General features: G+C 40.9%; 1 protein-coding gene across 2 annotated transcripts in view; it reads right to left on the reverse strand.

The window, feature by feature from the left end:
• The window catches only part of cnot6l (CCR4-NOT transcription complex, subunit 6-like), a 78,044-nt gene extending 62,056 nt beyond the window's left edge, over nucleotides 1-15,988 (reverse strand). The window contains exon 1 of one of the 2 annotated variants that reach the window (XM_073065192.1): nucleotides 15,807-15,988. The gene's annotated coding sequence lies outside the window, so the exon portion shown is untranslated. Of the gene's footprint in view, nucleotides 1-1,770; nucleotides 1,790-15,806 lie in introns of those variants that run through there. The other variant, XM_073065193.1, reaches the window with a different exon arrangement.
• Between the last annotated feature and the right edge of the window lie 4,760 nt (nucleotides 15,989-20,748).

Raw genomic sequence — 20,748 nt, forward strand, 5'->3', positions numbered from 1 at the left:
TATACTATTTTACTACTTTCTTCTCCCTTTTTGCACTATTTAAAATTTTAAATATATATATATTTACTGTAATTTACAGTTTACGATAACCCATGCACATCCTCCCGTATACTTTAAATCATCTTTAGATTACTTATAATACCTAATACAATGTAAATGCTATGTAAAAAGGTTGTTATAATGCATTGTTTAGGGAATAATGACAAGAAAAAGAAGTCTGCAAATGCTTGAGCAAGAAGTGCTGGAACAGCACTTCTGGGTTTTCGCGATTCGCGGATAAGGAGGGCCGACTGTACCGTAAATTCCAGTGTATAAGCCGAGAATTTGTCCCTAAATTTTGGTCCTAAAATTAGGGGGTCAGCTTATACAGAGGGTGCCAACTTTGGAAAAACGAATACATGGAAGACAGGATGTATTTATCGGCTGTTTTTGAGTCAAATTGGTTCCACTGTCGACACATGAATTCTTTGGTTTGTTTAAACTCATATCTAGTGGCTGAAGCACGGACATCACACCACCGGGGATGACTGCAATATCCGTATTTTCAGCTGTCAATACTGCTTTGGTTTCACCTGACAAGTAGTGACTTTTCCTTCCTGACACCTTTGGGCCGTTGACGCCACACCTCTTTAACCCACCTCCAAGCAACCCGCTTCGTCCATCCAGCAGCGTTCTTGAACGTAAACAACACCCCACGGGAATTTTCTAAGCAATCTTTGTTTTTTGTCTCAATACAAGATCATGTTTATTCATAAATCGGGCGCTCCAACTTTGCTTAGCTTTGAAGTTTTCGCTGACCTCACGGTGTTTTTCATTCCATTTCAATGCTTGACTCGAATCATTTCTCTGGTAACAATGTATCCAGACGATCACTGGTGATTCACCCACCCCAAAACTTTTTCTTCCAGTTCTGACCACTGGCATGTTTTTCTGCGGTTTGCACATTTCATCTTTGGCATTTCCCTCAGTGTGTCCTCTGCCTTTCTCCACTGTCTTACTCTCTCTCGTTTACATTAAACTTCTTAGCAGCTGCAGAATTATTCTTTCCTTTAGCAAAATCAACAACCTTCAGCTTGAAGCCAGCATCATATCGCATTTGTTTTAATCTTTCATACATGGTGGTCGCAAACTCAACACTGAGTACACGGACTGATCCCACCACCCCGTGTTTTGTTTTAACGAGATTACAATGGGCGCTAAATGGTTTCATGGGGGTTACATTTCAGAGGAATCTTTTCCATTGGAAACCTAATCTAAAATTTCCCTCCCTGATTTATTTATTAAGAATTTGCTTATAATGCTCTACAATGTGTAGGCCTGTTTTCTTAGCAAGTACTGGTTCACAAAATTTCCAGGGTCCGGATCCGGCAAAGCTGAGATCTTGTGAAATTTTCTGGTTAAATCAAAAACCTCTACTAAAGGGGTCGTCTTATACAATGGAAACATGAAAAAGCCACTTTTTTAACCTTGAAAATGGGGGTCGGCTTATACTCCAGGTTGGCTAATATTCTGGAATATACGATACCCCCTGTCTATTCTATCTATGTCTCTCATAATCTTATAAACCTCTATGAGATCTCCCCTCAGCCTCTGCTGCTCCAGCGAAAACAACGCAAGTTTGTCCAACGTCTCATGATAGCAAGGCTGTAGCCTGGTAAACCTCATGCACCCTCTTCAAAGCCTCAACATCCTTCCCAAGGTGGGGCAAACAGAACTGTGTGCCACAAGTTTCAAAATAGCATTTCATTTTGTTTGAATGTTAATACTCACACCAGTTACTGACAGCGGAAGGTACAATGGTCACTAACACGCACAAAGAAACATACTCTCATAACAAGTACTCTGCATAACTAAATAAAAGAAACAAGATCAAAAGTAATTTTGGCAGAGATAAATTGCAGTGTGTAATTACAAAAGATATGACATAGTTATTAATAGAGAGGAACATAAAATTCAAAGTGACATTCACAGATTAAGCACCTGGGTAAAACTATGGCAGACAGATTTCACAGCAGGTAAGTGTAAGCTTAAATCAAAGAGAAAGATCAATATTAATGCACCTGTGAAGAATTACAAACATTGTAATACAAATAAATTAACATTTGCGTGCGTGGAGATCAGCAACAATGTAATAAGTGAAAATTTAATTTAAAAACTTCAGATGCTGGAAAATGTAGTAGGCAAAAAAATTTTAATTACCAAAATGTGAATATCAACACTTATAGTAAGAGTTATAATCTAAAATGAAAGAGCAAACACGAGGAGATCTGCAGATGCTGGAAATTCAATCAACACACACAAAATGCTGGTGGAACACAGCAGGCCAGGCAGCATCTATAGGGAGAAGCACTGTCAACGTTTCGGGCTGAGACCCTTCGTCAGGACTAACTGAAAGGAGAGATACTAAGAGATTTGAAAGTAGGTGGGGGGGGAGAATGCAAAATGATAGGAGAAGACTGGAGGGGGTGGGATGAAGCTAAGAGCTGGAAAGGTGATTGGCGAAAGTGATACAGAGCTGGAGAAGGGAAAGGATCATGGGACGGGAGGCCTTGGGAGAAAGAAAGGGGGGGAAGCACCAGAGGGAGATGGAGAACAGGCAGAGTGATGGGCAGAGAGAGAAAAAAAAACAACTAAATATGTCAGGGATGGGGTAAGAAGGGGAGGAGGGGCATTAACAGAAATTAGAGAAGTCAATGTTCATGCCATCAGCTTGGAGGCTACCCCGCCAGTATATAAGGTGTTGTTCCTCCAACCCGAGTTTGGATTCATTTTGACAGTAGAGGAGGCCATGGATAGACATATCAGAATGGGAATGGGACGTGGAATTAAAATATGCGGCCACTGGGAGATCCTGCTTTCTCTGGCGGACCAAGCGTAGGTGTTCAGCGAAACGGTCTCCCAGTCTGCATCAGGTCTCACCAATATATAAAAATTCAGCGAATGTCTCCCAGTCTGCATCGGGTATTGACTTCTCTAATTTCCGTTAATGCCCCTCCTCCCTTTCTTACCCCATCCCTGACATATTTAGTTGTTTTTTTCCTCTCTCTCTGCCCATCACTCTGCCTGTTCTCCATCTCCCTCTGGTGCTCCCCCACTTTCTTTCTCCCGAGGCCTCCCGTCCCATGATCCTTTCCCTTCTCCAGCTCTGTATCACTTTTGCCAATCACCTTTCCAGCTCTTAGCTTCATCCCACCCCCTCCGGTCTTCTCCTATCATTTCGCATTTCCCCCTCCCCCCAACTACTTTCAAATCTCTTAGTATCTCTCCTTTCAGTTAGTCCTGACGAAGGGTCTCAGCTCGAAATGGCGACAGTGCTTCTCCTTATAGATGCTGCCTGGCCTGCTGTGTTCCACCAGCATTTTGTATCTAAAATGAAAGGTAGTTTTGTTACTGTGTAGGCTGGACTATATCTGGAGCACTGTCTGTCATTCTTAGCACCATAGCTTACTAAGCATACAGTGACCTTGGTAAGTGTGCAGAACCAGTGCACCACAATGCTATAAGGTGAGGACACAAACTAGCAAGGGAGCTAACAGAAAACAAAAGTAGAAGAATAATTTAATTGATGTTCTTAGGATTTTGAAAGCAGAAAGGGTGTTCAACAGATCCAGGAAGAAGATACGCTCTGTGCGTCTTCAGACTATGCGGATTCACGGTTATGCGAGGAACCTATTCCTACCAATGTCTCTTTATATGCGTCCAAACCTCAGTTATGCGAGGTGCACTGCTTTCCCGCCAATACAAGTCACATGCGCACACCTCACAGTCTCACTCCCACCAGTCTCATATTGGTTTTGGCAAGCTGTGGATGTGCGATCTTGCACTCTTAAACTTTTGTTGGTTTCACCTACAGTGCAGTGATTTTGTGCTTGAGATATTTAACTATGCCTCCTAAGCGTCCGATGTCATGTCCTGGGCCATCAGCCGAGCGGCAGAGAACCACTTTAACACTTGAAAAAAAGTTGGAAATTATAAACAGCACGGCATCAGGTGAAGGTAGCACAGCTCTGGGACACTACTGCCGGGAACAGAATCTTGCCTTTAAAGTTCTTTTGTTGTTTGACAATGCGCCAGCCCATCCTAACATTTGGACAGCATTCATCCTAACAGTGCGTTTCCTGCCGCCTAACACAACATCGCTGATTCAACCACTCAAGGTGTGATCCACATTCAAGGTGTCGTTTTTATGGCAAACTATCTCTCAGATCCTGCAAGCAACAGACGATTTTGAAAATCCCGGGACTTTACCAACGGTGAGGGAATGGTGGAAGTCGGAACACTTGGCACAAATGGCGATGGACATGGACCCAAGTTTAGAACAGAGTCAGCATTTCAGTCATTCCCTGCCATCAATCCTTCTTCCCTACAAGCAAATTTATGCTGAAAAACAAAATGCTGCCAAGCAAACAACCCTCACCACTTTATTCAAACCGGCGTCATCTCCTGCTGCCGGCAGTTCTGAGTTTTGTGAGTCTTCCTTCACCCCTTGATATGATCCTAACACCACAACACCCACTCATCTCCCAGAGCGAAAACACCTGCCACTGTTGGCGAGTACTGTACACCCTAGTATGTTAACTTTCTTTGATTTATTATGTTGAATATTATGTTAAATTGATTAATACAAATGTGCCTTGTGGTACTGTTTTTGTGTTGTGTTGGTATGAAAATGTGAATAAATTACAGATAAAATATATTTAGGAAGCCTTCTGGAACGTATCCCTATTTTCTCCACTTAAATAATTATTCACATTATGCGTCGACTGTAAGGAATATAATGAGGATAGGTTGTATAGGATAGGTGTACAAAACTTCAAAACCGAAACAAAGCCTTTCATTAGAGAAGTCAGGAAGCATTTCTTTGCAAAAAAAAAGACAGGAATGAGCAAATTTCTCCCCAAAAAGAGTACTTTTTTCTAAATCCAAGGAATATGGAGCTGAAAGGCATGTCCACATATATAATCACAATTTATTAAGTCAATAAAATAAAAATTAGACTTTGCCTAAACTGAGAATATGCATTAAAACAGACAACTAAGTGTTGAGGGGGTGGTAATACCATGTATTTATCAATGAATATCACAAAGTAATTTTGTTCTCTATGTTTCAGGTTCTTGTAGTTGTGGAATACAAAACAAAAATATAAAACTAAATAGTATTGAAAAATAATTGTAAGTTATAAACTGCAGGTATTTTTCTGAATCTTGCCTTAACTTTTGTAAATTTGCATAACGGACAATGAGTCTAGCTGCAATTAAAGCAATCATTACCCATAAATACAAATTTTAAATATTTGTCAAGCATCTTTAATGAATCAGGATATCCTAAAGTTCTCAGAAAACATTCCTAACATTGTACAAGAAGAGGGCAGTTTTTCAAAAGTTTCATAGATGGGGAAGAATACAGGGATTAATTTCAGAGCTTTGTTTTTAAACATTTAAGGCACAACTTCCAACACTGAGACAAAGCAGAGTGGAAATGTTAAAGGGCTTAAATTCAAAGAACAAAATAGTTATCATCCTGTTGTAGGGCAGAAGAGGTTACTGAGACAGAGGAGTAAAATCATTGAGCAACGGAGTATAGGAAGTCAGACTTTTTAAAGATCATGGCACTACCGAAAAACAATGTTTTTGTTATATGAAATCATTATCACCTTACCCTCGAGATTCACTAACACAACAGAAACTAAAATTATCATTATGGCCAAATGACAAATGCTGAGATCTTAGTAAAGATTTTGGCCTGAAACATTGACTGTTTTTTCTTTTCCATAGATGCTGTCTGACCTGCAAGTTTGTCCAGCATTTTGTGTGTGTTGCATTTGACTGGTTCTCCTTCCATCCTCAGTCACTTCCTCCATTTATTTGCATTATTGTTCTTCTTGCATGCTTGCTTTTTGTTATTATACACTGGTAGGAACAACAAAGTATCATCTTCAGCTGGTCTCTGAAGCATCTGGGTGTTTCATGAAGTCATGGTTCACTACGCTCAACCTCTCCCTCAATACCCAAAAAAACAAAAGAGCTGACCATGGATTCCAGGAGGAATGGAGAGGCTCACGCTGATCAACGACAATGGGACTGCAGTTGAAAGGGTGAGTAGTTTCAAGTTCCTTGGTATACACATTACTGAAGATCTCACCTGGAATGTACACACCAGCTGTGTAGCAAAAAAAAAGCACAACAGCGTCTCTACCACCTCAGGCGACTTAAGAAATTTAGCATGAGCCTCCAATTCTTCAAGACCTTCTACAGGGCCACCACTGACTGGCTGTATCATTGCCTGGTACGGGAAGTGCACCAGCCTGATTGCTGGGCACTGCAGAGAGTGGTACAGACAGCCCAGCGCATCTGTGGATGTGAACTTCCCTCCAGTGAAGACATTCACAGAAGTAGGTGCATAAAAGAAAGCCTGGAAGATCATCGGGGACAACAGTCACCCCAACCATGAACTGTTTCAGCTGCTTCCATCTGGCACCGCAGCATTAAAGACAGGACCAACAGGCTACAGGACAGCTTCTTTACATTGCAAAAGAGTCATAACACAAAGATTTTTACTCCTTTATGTTGTGGGACAGATGTCAAACTTAAATAAATTCAAATAAATTCATGCTTGAATATGCTGCCACTTTCTCAAATGTCAAGCATGTGGTACTATTTTCAGATCATACAAAGAAAATGAAAACTAAATAGTTGTCTCCCAATCACATAGTGAACTCACTCTCCAAACGAGCCTTTCATGCATTTGAGAGTCAAACCTCAAATCAATTAAATTGTCGCCACAGCAAGTTGATCCATTTGCTTATGGATCAAAAAGAAATAACATTGCAAGCCTGAATTTTCCTCCTTGGAACTATTTGTTATTGAAGGTTTTTAATTTTAAAAAGTTGCAGGCATTGGAAAGTTAATTACAAAATGCCAAGGCTAAACAACAGTAAATGACTTTTGGCCTCAAGCCAAAATTATGAAAAGCAAATGCAAGGAGGCAGGTAATATATAATTTGACTTAATCAATCACAATTAACAATGTTTGTAATAATACTCGTATTGGCTTAGTGATACTTAGCAAACTCTACTTTTCACCTAATTTAATCAAAACCAATTTACAAAGAACGCTAGGGAGCTGAACACTTAACAATCCCACAACCAGCTGTTAGAACAATCAGTTTCAAATGTTAGGTGGGCAACAAGGCATAGGGTGGTAGTACTATGCCAACTAAAATTGACTTACATAAAATTACAATAAAGAAATATGCTTGACAATTCTATCATTCCACCATTACCCCAACAGCCCTTATCCCAAACACTAGCTACCGGTATTTCTATTCCTTCAACTGCCTCCTAACAGCTTCAGTGATCAACTCTAATAAGCTTTGCACCACCTTTGTGCAGAAGAAATATTAGCACCCTATAATTTGAACATTATATTTTATAACCAGGTGTAAGTACTTAAGTATAGAAGAGGCCTTACTGCAATTACATGACACTTTGATAAGATAATACCAAAAGTACTTTGTAATGTTTTAGTATTGTATAGTCCCATAAAGTTTGTGAACTCTTTGCAGTTACCTGGCTTTCTATATTAGTTACTCATAAAATGTGGTCTGATCTTCATCTAAGTCACAATAATAGACAAACACAATCTGCCTAAACTAATAACACACACACAATTGTACTTTTCATGGCTTTATTGAATACATTGGTTAATCATTCATAGTGCAAGCTGGAAAAAGTATGTGAAGCCTTATATTTACTAACTAGTAGAACCTCCTTTAGCAGCAATAACCTCCACCAAACATTTCCTGTAGTTGTTGATCAGACTTGCACAACAGCAAGGAGGAAATTTAAACTATCCCTCCAGACAAAACTGTTACAGTTCATCAATATTTCTGGGATACCTCGCATGAACAGCCCTCTTCAGGTCATGCCACAGCACCTCAATTGGGTGAAGGTCTGGACTCTGACTTGGCCATTCCAAACCACAAATTTTCTTTTTAAACCATTCTTATTGATTTACTCTTTTGTGTTTTGGATCATTGTCTTGTTGCATCATTCAACCCCTATTAAGCTTCAGGTGACTAACCACTACCTTAACATTCTCCTGTAAAATGTCTTGATACAATTTTGAGTTCCTTATTCCCTCAATAATTGCAAGCTGTCCACTCTGAAGCAGCTCAAAATCATGATGCTCCTTCCACCATGATTCATAGTTGGGATGAGGTTTTGGTGTTGGTGTGCAGTGCCCTTTTTCCTCCAAACATAGTGGTTTGTATTTATGTCAAAAAGTTCAACTTTTGTCACAACTGTCCACAGAACATTGCCCCAGAAACATTGGGGAACATTTAAGCAGTCTTTTGCAAACTTCAGACATATTACAATGTCTTTTTTCGAGAGTAGTAGTCTCCTCTGTGGTGCCCTTCCATGAACACCATTTTTGTTCAGTGTCCTTCCCATATTGGACACATGAACGGAGACTTTAGCAAGTTTTAGATATTTCTGCAGGTCTTTTGCTGTTACCCTTGGGTTCTTTTTCACCTCCTTCAGCATTCATTGATTCGAACACCTCACTCCAGATAGCTTTTGTAGAAGGCATTACCCCAGAGGTTCACATACATTTTTGAACTTAGACTGTGATTGTTTAAATGGTGTACTCAGTATTGATGCAAAAAGGTGCATTTGCTTGTACGGTATTAGTTTCAGCAGATTGTGTTTGACTATTCCTGTGACTTAGATGAAGATCAGGCCACATTTTGTGAGTAATTAATGCAGAAAACCAGGTAAATGCAAAGGATTTACAGACATTTTCTTGTAAATGTATATGCCATAGAGATTATAGAAATTTAGTAGACTACATCTCTATTCCCTGGAATTCAGAAAAATGAGCAGCAACGTTATTGGAACTTCAAATTCACAGTGTGGTTGTGAGAAAGATACTTCTCACAGCTAGTAAAACTAATAATCACAGATTCAGAATAAGGGGTGATCCAATTCCTTTGAAGATGCAGACACATTTCTTCAAAGATAATGAATTCTAGGAATTTTCTGTGTCAATGGATTAAGTGACTCAGTCATTAAAGTTATATAAATAATTATAAGGATAATAATGACCTGGGACATTGAAATAGTGCAGGAAAACACTGCTGAGGTAACAAAGCAGACATGATCTTGATGCATGGTGGTGCAGAATCTAAAGTCCATTAATTCTTACTCCTGTCCATTTCCTACGTCCTGAAACATACTTAACCTTCCAGTACTTTTACTCAAGATCCATGAAATAGCCTGTAATTCACTTTCCAAGTACCAGGCTGTATCTGTGTGCATTTACTCTGCTTCTGTTCTAGTGCTCTGACATCCTTCTTCAAATGTGGTTCCCAAAATAGGAAAGAACTCAAAATAGATTTACAAACAGATACCAACTCTTGATACAGAACTCTGGATTGGAATAGCATTTTATAATTAAGGCCGGTCACATTCACCTAAAAGTATTATGACTACATGAAACGTAACCCTAAACCCCAGTGCGTCCAAATCTTTAGTACCAACACTTCTCGACTCAATTTATTGTTTAGATTATAAAAATAAATTCTCTCTCAAAACCTCAGACTATCCTGGACAGAAGACCAATAAATGATTTAGTAAGTTTTGAAATTACTTCTGCTGTTCGAAACCTGACAGCCAATTTACACACAGTAATACATCAAAACAGAAATGATCTGGTGTGACAACCCGGTAACCTGATAATGTTGACTGTTGACCAGCACGGTTCTGCTCTTCAACAAAATGCTGCCATGGGAACTTTTACCAGTAACATACACAAGTAACTATACATTTATTTAATATCTCATCCAAAAGTTAGCACTTCCAACAATGCTAAGTACTATGTACAGTGTCAGTGTAGATTTTGTGCTCAAATTAATGCAGTGGTGCATACAATCAAGAAATTGATAAATAAATGTAAAATGGGAGACTTGATTGGCTGGAGACATAAATACACATTCAAAGAACTTAAAAAAGGGAAAAGAGTAGTGAGCACAAATTGGACTCCTTACAGACAAACTGGTAAATTTATAATGGGATTAAGTAAATGACTTAATTGATTTTGTATTGATTACAAAAAAGTTAAAATGATACTGAAAGCTGAATAAGGTTTCCCCCGCAATCCGAAGGTAGAGTGTCCCTAAGCGAAGAAGCAATTACCATTAATTTATAGGGGAAAAATTTTCGAGCATTCCCAGACCCAAAAAGTAACCTACCAAATCAAAGCAAATAACATATAAAACCTAAAATAACACTTAACATATAGTAAAAGCAGGAATGATATGATAAATTTACACCCTATATAAAGTATGTACATATATGTGTGTGTGTGTGTGTATATATATATAGTAGGTATATATTGTAGGTACGGTGTAGTTTTGCTTATCAAACTCGGGAAGGCAGCAAGCCAAGATCGATTTGGAGAGAAAGAAATCGGAATGTACACGCATGCACAAACAACTGCCCGCACAAGCCTTCACGGTCATTGTAGTCTTTCTCCGGGTAAACACATGTATAAAGTGGGCGTCTTTTCTTCATAAAAGCGAAAATCCTCTTTGGTTAGCGAAAACAGGTACTAATGTAAGTCTTTTGTAACAGCGAGTTGTCGTAAAGCAAACTTTCGAAAAGCAAGGGGGCCACCTGTACACCCAAAGGATTTATATCCCAGGCATGAAAAAAGTGGTTTCAAGGAATTATCAACTTGTTAGCCTAATGTCAGCAATAGGAAAAACAATGGATACTTCAACAATTTATAACACTAACCTTGGAAAAATTCAGATACACCAAAACTAATTTATGAAAAAAATTAGTTTTGATTATTTTACTGAGCTTCTCTGAGGATATAACGTGTAGAAAAAGAAAAAAAATGCGTATTTGGATTTTGGAAGGCTTTCAATAAAGTCCTCCTAGATGCAAAACTGGCTGAGAAGTGGCAGATGGAGTCCAACCCAGATAAATGTGAAGTGGTTCATTTTGGTAGGTCAAATATGATGGCAGAATATAGTGTTAATGGTAAGACTCTTGGCAGTGTGGAGGATCAGAGGGATCTTGGGGTCCGAGCCCATAGGGCACTCAAAGCAGCTGCACAGGTTGACTCTGTGGTTAAGAAGGCAAACGGTCTATTGGCCTTCATCAATTGTGGAACTGAATTTAGGAGCTGAGAGGTAATGTTGCAGCTATATAGGACCCTGGTCAGACCCCATTTGGAGTACTGTGCTCAGTTCTGGTCACCTCACTACAGGAAGGATGTGGAGACTATAGAAAGGGTGCAAAGGAGATTTACAAGGATGTTGCCTAAATTGGGGAGCATGCCTTATGAGAATAGATTGAATGAACACGGCCCTTTCTCCTTGGAGCAGCGGAGGATGAGAGGTGAACTGATAGAGGTGTATAAGATGATGAGAGGCACTGATCGTGTGTGTAGTCAGAGGCTTTTTTCCCAGGGCTGAAATGGCTAGCACGAGAGGGCACAGTTTTAAGTACAGAAGGGATGCCAAAGGTAAGTTTTTTTGCGCAGAGTGGTGAGTGCATGGAATGGGCTGCTGGCAACTGTGATGGAGACAAATACGATAGGGTCTTTTAAGAGACTCCTGGATAGGTACATGAAGCTTAGAAAAATAGAGGTCTATGGGTAACCCTAGGTAATTTCTAAAGTATGTACATGTTTGGCATAGCATTGCGGGCCACAGGGCCTGTATGTGCTGTGTTTCTAGAAAAAAATAAAGAGTAGGAATATACAGTATTCTCAGATGGTCTGGTGTAACTATGAAGATTATCATAGCAATCAGTGCTTGAGCTCCAACTTTTCACAATCATATAAACTTGATTAGTTTTCTGAGTTGGTGAAAGAGATGATGCGGGAGGACACGTGTTAACTACATGGGCTTTAGTAAGGAGTTTAACAAGCTCCTCATGGAGGGTTGATCAGGAAGATTAAGACACATGAGATTCACAGTGAATAGGTAGTCTGGTCTCAGAATCTGCTTGCCCATAGACAACAGAGGGAAGTTGTGGAAGGCTGGTGGTCTGTGACCAGTATGTTCTGCAGGGATTAGTGCTGGGACCTCTGTTATACACATTGAATGAAAATGAAGATGGGTGGGATAGGATGTCTGCAGCCAACACAAAAATGGTAGAATTATGGACAGTGAAAAAGGCCATCAAATGAAACAGCAGGATAGAGACAAGTTACATTTATGGGTGGGAAAATGACAATGTAGTTTAATCTGAGAACGAGGTTTTGCATTTTCAGGGGTCAGATTTAAGGGGAAAGTATCGTTAGCAGCAGAATCCTTAACAGCATTTATGTATTAAAGTTGTCCAAGTTCAACACCACCTATCTTCGTAGCATCTGCATACTTAATAACTCCCTAAATGCGGTGATGGAAGTAAATAAAGTGGTAAAGAAGGCATAGGGCACACTTGTCTTCATCACTAGGGACAACAGAATACAAGAGTCAAGACATCGCATTGCAGTTGTATTAAACTTCGGTTAGGCTACACTTGGAGTATCCTGTGCAGTTCTAATCATCCTATTACAAGAAGGATATAACCATATAACAATCACAGCACAGAAACAGGCCATCTCAGCTCTTCTAGTCCATGCTGGACGCTTACTCTCACCTAGTCACCGACCTGCACTCAGCCCATAACCCTCCGTTCCTTTCCTGTCCATATACCTATCCAATTATTTTTTAAACTGACAATACCGAACCTGCCTCTACCACTTCTACCGGAAGCTCATTCCACACAGCTACCTCTCTCTGAGTAAAGAAGTTCCCCCTCGTGTTACCCCTAAACTTTTGCCCCCTAACTCTCAACTCATGTCCTCTTGTTTGAAACTCCCCTACTCTCAATGGAAAAAGCCTATCCATGTCAACTCTATCTATCCCCCTCATAATTTTAGATACCTCTATCAAGTCCCCCCTCAACCTTCTACGCTCCAAAGAATAAAGACCTAACTTGTTCAACCTTTCTCTGTAACTTAGGTGCTGAAACCCAGGTAACATTCTAGTAAATCTCCTCTGTACTCGCTCTATTTTGTTGACATCTTTCCTATAATTCGGTGATCAGAACTGTACACAATACTCCAAATTCGGCCTCACCAATGCCTTGTACAATTTTAACATTACATCCCAATACCTAGACTCAATGCTCTGGTTTATAAAGGCCAGCATACCAAGAGCTTTCTTCACCACCCTATCCACATGAAATTCCACCTTCAGGGAACTATGCACCATTATACCTAGATCACTCTGTTCTACAGCATTCCTCAATGCCCTACATTTAACATGTATGTCCTATTTTGATTAGTCCTACCAAAATGTAGCACCTCACACTTATCAGCATTAAACTCCATCTGCCATCTGTCAGCCCACTCTTCTAGCGGGCCTAAATCTCTCTACAAGCTTTGAAAACCTACGTCATTATCCACAACACCACCTATCTTCGTAGCATCTGCATACTTAATAATCCAATTTACCACCCCATCATCCAGATCATTAATGTATATGACAAACAACATTGGACCCAGTACAGATCCCTGAGGCACACCACTAGTCACCGGCCTCCAACCTGACAAACAGTTATCCACCACTACTCTCTGGCATCTCCCAACCAGCCACTGTTGAATCCATTTTACTACTTCAATAACGATTGAACCTTCCTAACTAACCTTCCGTGTGGAACCTTGTCAAAGGCCTTACTGAAGTCCATCTAGACAACATCCACCCTCGTCAACTTTCCTAGTAACCTCTTCAAAAAGTTCAATACGATTTGTCAAACATGACCTTCCACGCACAAATCTATTTGACTGTTCCTAATCAGATCTTGTCTATCAGATAATTATATATACCATGGATGTGGAGGCTTTGGAGAGAGTTCAGAAGTTTACCAGGTTGCCTCAATTAGGAGAGGTTGAGCAAATTTGTATTGTTTTATCAAGAGCAGTGAGACTGAGGGGAGACCCAATGAACAGCTGGTACCTATTCCCAGGGTCAAACTATCGAATACTGTGTAGCAGGACCTTAAGGTGAGAGAGGTAAAGTTTAAGGAAATCTGCAGAACAAATATTGTTTTATGTAGAAAATGGTAGATACCTAAAAAGCGCTGCTGGGGGTAGATATGACAGTGGCTTTTAATTTGGAAATCAATATGTAGAGAATGGAGGGATATGGATCATATGCAGGTAGAAGATATTAGTTTAACGTGACATCCTGAGCACAGACATTGTGGGCTGAATGGACTGATTTGGTCTTTACTATTTAACTTGACTGAGCAGAGAAGATATTTATTTTTCAAGTTTGTGAATACCAAACTAGGTAGGATTGTGAGTAACAAGAATGCGAGGGGTCTCAAGGGGATATGCAGAAGCTGAGGGACTGGTTGAGGGAATGGAAATTTGGGGAAAATATAATTTCAACCACTTGCACACACAGGAAAGCAGAGCATCTGTTAAATAGTGTAAGGTCAGTCCTGTTGACATTAAAAGGATCCAAGATGTGCTTGCACAGAAGTCACTGAAGTAAACAAGCAGATAAAGCAAGCAATTAAGAGGACAAATACTTTATTAGGCTTTGAATTGCAGTAATAATTCTTACTTTAATGGTACAGGATCTTGGTAAGACTGCACCTGGAGAACAGTGTACAATCCTTATCCAAGAGTAGATGTAGAAGGAATGCAGAAATTATTCATTGCACTGGTTCCAGGAATGGTAAATTCATCCATGAGGAGAGATTGAATAATACACTGGAACTTATTCTTTATCATTTAGAACAATGAGAAGAAATCTCAACCAAATTTGCAAGATTCTTAAAAGGCTAAATGCAGGTCATAGTGCAAATTCTGCAGATGCTAGATGTCAGGTATTTCCTCTGCCTCGAGTCTAGTACCAGAGGACACAGGTTCAGATTAAGGGGCATGCCATTTATGACAGAGGATGATCAACTTTTGGAATTCTTTGTCTAGGTGGGCAGTCTCGGTTTTAGTACTCACTAAAAACACGAATTATAATCTTACATTAAGAAAATCAAGAGATATGTTAGTAATCATGGGGAAACAATGATAAGGTAGAAGGCAAGCCATGATTTTAATGAATTTTGCAGGTTCAATAGGCTGGAGAGTCTATTCCTGTTTTTATTTCTTACTTTCCATCCATCTCTCTCTGAGACAAGAGTATCAATTGAGACATGACTGAGCTCACAATAATACTTTTGCAGACGTGGTGAACGAAAATGTGTGGGTTATTTTTAACCCTCAGGGCAGAACCCCGAGGGATTTCAAAGTATTGTGCAAATATATAGTGTTAACTCTCGAGCAGTAGAAAACAGAAACAAATAATTTAAATCAAACAAAGAAGCTGGAATTCGAAACTTTCAGTTTCGTGTGTTTACTTACTGTCCCTTTTTAATTCTTCTATTTTCTTCGACTCCCCGAGGATAACGCAACCCCCGTGTACCAGGCCCTCGGGTACACTATCAACCAAACAAATCAAATTCCCAAACTCCTCGCTCACAGGCAGAAAGTTCCCCCACCCCCTCCGGAATGAGGCTGAAGGATCTGCTGCGTGGAACAAACACCCAGATAAGCGAGAGAGAGGTACAAGGCCTTCGCACTCAACTTTCCACACAACATCGGGTCCCTAGCAGTGGCGGCGGCGGCAGGAAGCCCGACCCTTACCGGGCTCCTTCTCCAGCTGCTCCCCGCGGCCCTCCCCGGCCTAGTGTCCCGGCAGGAGCTTCCCGAGTCCGATTCCCGGGCTCCGCACTCACCTTCAGCTGCCGCGACGCTCACATCTCCGCAGAGCCGCAGGGCGGGAGACACTGACAACGAAAGGCGGCCACCAAGCAGCTTATCCAACCCAGGCCGCGCCGACTCACTGAGCCGCTGTCATGGCGCTACCTCCGCCAGCAAAGCCAGCAGCCGCCTCCTTACTCCTCCCACTACCTATACACAATATGCACAGTGTATGCGTGCTGCAATGTATTCAGTGTACCCTGAGGATAGGGTGTAAAAATATATACACACATTGCACAATATACAATGTGTGTAGTCTGTGCGCACCCTTGGGTGCCGAATATACAGCACAAATCATCCAAACTACGTGTACTGTATACACATACTGTGGCCCATATCCAAACAGCACACACACACACACACACAGATACATTGGTTATATCAATATAAACATATATGTATACACAATAACTGTATATTTACACAATTGAGTCTGAGGTACTTAAGTTCTTTCACATTTCACACTGCTTTGTACCCAGCACAAAGGAACTTAATCTAGAATACAATAACCAACCACAATCAGCTCCTTTATGCACAGGCGCTTTCTTGTCAGATTTGTTCTGCATTCAACATCTGTATGGATGTGCATGCAGTTGAGCCTCACTTTTTAATGTCACTTGTGCAGAACTTCCTTGGACATTGGGTTCACAAATGGCACAAGCTACTCGCACAGAAGCATCCTAAAAAGGGGCCTAATTTTGTGTAAATTGAGGGCCAGCCCTACCTAGCACATAGCTCTTTCATGTCATTTAGATCCAACAAAATGTTTTGACCACATCCCTGCTATTGTTCTGAAACAAGTCACAAATCCCTGTTCCCTTTCTTCAGCAATATTTGGAGCTGAACCTCAAATCCTATTTCCCCCACCCAATCTCCAGAGATAACTCCTTAAATCATGACTTCAATGCACAATGTTCCAAACTGATCTGACTGTTGGACTCAGTCCAAGTCATTAAGAGTATTCAAAGAAAAGCACAAAAGGTTCATAGACTAAATTAAAAGAAAGGTGAGTGGAAGCTGAGCCGTAATCATGAGGACTGTAGTGAAAGTTGAGGCAAATTCAGTAATACAAAAAGAAGTGTAAGCAGGAGGTGTGTTAATAAGGCAATATGTATCATACTTGGACAAAACAGAAGCCATGTTAAAGGACCTGCTTACATTGAAAATTAAACACAAGATGTTATGGCTAAAGCTCAAATAGAAGATGGAATATTCATCATATGTATGGGAAATGACATCCAGGCTTTGCTTCAGGTTAAATACCCCAGGCCTGATTGGGAGAAGATGGTTGATAATTAAGAGTGGAACTTGCATCCCAAGGATAGATATGAATCAGATACACTCAGTAACATGTATGTTTCAGAGAGATGAAGTGATTGAAGTTTAATAGATAGTGTATTTAATTTCATCCAACCTAAACTGAAATTATTTACTTTTAATTCAAACATATATATAAGTATGGTTTAATTCAGTTATTCCAATTTAGAGCCATTTTTTATTAGCTTTTCCTACATTGAGGTTTTGTCAGATAACCATCTACTTCCACTCTAGCTTCTACCACCAAGCCAATGCTGAATCTAATTTACTACTTCATCCTGAATGCCAAGTGATTTAATTTTCTGGACCAACCTTACATGCGTAACTTTGTCAAAGGCCTTGCTAAAGTCCATGTAGACAACATCCACTGTCTTTCCTTCATCAACCTTCCTCGTAACCACCTGAAAATTTCTATTAGATTGGTTAGAATGACCTACCATGAACATTGTTGACAATCCCTAATCAAGCACTGTCTAACAAAATATCTATACATCCTGTTCTTTAAAATACCTTCCAATAATTTGCCCACAGCTGATGCCAAGTTCACTAGCCTTTAATTTCTCATTTTATTCTTAGAGCTTTCTTGAAGAAAGGAACAACATTTGCTATCCGCCTGTCCACCGGCACTTCAACTATACTGAAGGATGTTATAAATATCTCTGCCAGGGCCTCTGGAGTTTCTGCACTAGCCTCCTGCAAGGCCCAAGGAGATGCCTTGTCAGGTCAGGTCCTGGGGATATGGCTAGTTTAATTTCCCTCTGTAATCCTGGTTCATTCCATGACCTCAGTAATCTTTGCCTCACTTTTATTTATTTACAGACGGACAGACATACTTTATTGATCTCAAGGGAAATTGGGTGTCGTTACAGACGCACCAACCAAGAATAGTGTAGAAATATAGCAATATAACACCATAAATAATTAAATAATAATAGGTTGATCATGCCCAGTGGAAATAAGTCCAGGACCAGCCTATTGGCTCAGAGTGTCTGACACTCCGAGGGAGGAGTTGTAAAGTTTGATGCCCACAGGTAGGAATGACTTCCTATGACGCTCAGTGTTACATCTCGGTGGAATGAGTCTCTGGCTGAATGTACTCCTGTGCCTAACCAGTACATTATGGAGTGGATGGGAGACATTGTCCAAGATGGCATGCAACTTGGACAGCATCCTCTTTTCAGACACCACCGTCAGAGAGTCCAGTTCCACCCCCACAACATCACTGGCCTTATGAATGAGTTTGTTGATTCTGTTGGTGTCTGCTACCCTCAGCCTGCTGCCCCAGCACACAACAGCAAACATGATAGCACTGGCCACCACAGCCTCGTAGAACATCCTCAGCATTGTCTGGCAGATGTTAAAGGACCTCAGTCTCCTCAGGAAATAGAGATGGCTCTGACCCTTCTTGTAGACAGTCTCAGTGTTCTTTGACCAGTCCAGTTTATTGTCCATTCGTATCCCCAGGTATTTGTAATCCTCCACCATGTTCACACTGACCCCTTGGATGGAAACAGGGATCACAGGTGCCTTAGCCCTCCTCAGGTCCACCACCAGGTCCTTAGTCTTTTTCACATTAAGCTGCAGATGATTCTGCTCACACCATGTGACAAAGTTTCCCACCGTAGCCCTGTACTCAGCCTCATCTCCCTTGTTGATGCATCCAACTATGGCAGAGTCATCAGAAAACTCTGAAGATGGCAAGACTCTGTGTTGTAGTTGAAGTCTGAGGTGTAGATGGTGAAGAGAAAGGGAGACAGGACAGTCCCCTGTGGAGCCCCAGTGCTGCTGACCACTCTGTCTGATACACAGTGTTGCAAGCGCACGTACTGTGGTCTGCCAGTCAGGTAATCAATAATCCATGACACCAGGGAAGCATCCACCTGCATCACTGTCAGCTTCTCACCCAGCAGAGCCAGGTGGATGGTGTTGAATGCACTGAAGAAGTCAAAAAACATGACCCTCACAGTGCTCGCCGGCTTGTCCAGGTGGGCGTAGACACGGTTCAGCAGGTAGACGATGGATAGCTGTTCTAGAACAAGCCTCTCCCGGGTCTTCATGATGTGGGAGGTCAATGCCACCGGTCTGTAGTCATTGGAGCCACTGGGGCGCGGCGTCTTCGGTACAGGGACGAGGCAGGACGTCTTCCACAGCACAGGAATCCTCTGGAGACTCAGGCTCAGGTTGAAGACATGGTGAAGTACTCCAGATAGCTGGGGGGGGGGGGGGCACAGGCTTTGAGCACCCTGGGGCTGACACCATCCGGGCCTGCAGCCTTGCTTGGGTGGAGACGTTTCAGCTTTCTTCTCACCTGTTCAGCTGTGAAGCTCACCGTGGTGGTTTCAGGTGTGGGAGGGGTGTAGTCACGAGAGCAGGGTAATCTCCTGTATATATCTCCTGATGCAAAATATTTGTTTAAGATCTCCTCCATCTTTTTTCATTTACATGTATAGATGACCATGTTAATCTTCAAGAGGCCAATTTTGTCCCAGCTATCCTTTTGTTCATTATATATCTATGGAAAATAATATGTAGAGTTAAGTTGTATGATTTATTATGAAGCACAGCAGAATGTATTTCTACCCAACTAAAGAAGTCAGACCCCGTTTGTACATTAGTGTGATAGGAGCTACAAGAAGGGCTCAGGAAGAATCTACTAATTAAAACTAGAAGATCTGTTTGTCATACATCACCATGTTAACTAAGGCCTTACTTAATCAAGGGAACACATTAGCAAGGGACTTTAGCAACAAAACTGGTTTGCCCATGGAAGGCAGAGAGTAGGGGTGGAAGGCTATTATTCTGGGTATTATGTCCATGGCCAGTGACATTCTGCAAAGATCAGTGCTGGGACCTCAGTTGTCTGTGATACAGATCAATGATCTGATGAAAATATATGTATATAGGTGACTTTACAAAATACAGCTGGATATTGATCAGTTACAGATATGGGCAGAGAAGTGGCAGATAGAGTTTAATCCAGGTAAGTGTGAGGAGTTTCACTTTGGGAGATGAAATGAAAGGGAAAAGTTTATAATTAATGATAGATCACTTAATGGCATTGAAGTGCAGAAGGATCTAAGAGTCCAAGTCTATGGCTACTCAGGTGGATAAGGTGGTAAAGTACGCATATTGACTTCATTGATTAGGGTAATGCGTATAAGGAAGTTATACTGCAGTAATATAAAGCTTTACTCAGACCACACCGAGTATTTTGAGTGCAATTATGGTTGCCCCATTAAGGGAATGATGGGAGACTGTGGAAAGGTGGAGAAGAGATTTACCAGGATATTGCATGTATTAGAAAGAATGAGTCGTAATGAAAGTTTGGACAAATTTGGGTTATTCACCACAGGGCATCAGAGTCTAATTGGACTCTGGGAACCTGATAGAGGTTTTTAAAATTGTGAGAAGTATAGACAGAGGAGATGGCCTTTTCCCCAGTGCAGAAATGTCAAATACCAGAAGGCAAGCTTTTACAATTAAAGAGGGAAGTTTAAAGATGATGTACGCAGCAAATTTTTGGCACAAAGCCTGATAGGTGCCTGGAATGGATTACCAGGGCTAGTAATAGAAGCAGGTAGTTTAGAGTTTAAAAGACAC

The sequence above is a fragment of the Hemitrygon akajei genome, chromosome 13 (assembly GCF_048418815.1).
Source record: "Hemitrygon akajei chromosome 13, sHemAka1.3, whole genome shotgun sequence".
In the NCBI taxonomy this organism is placed as follows: domain Eukaryota; kingdom Metazoa; phylum Chordata; class Chondrichthyes; order Myliobatiformes; family Dasyatidae; genus Hemitrygon; species Hemitrygon akajei.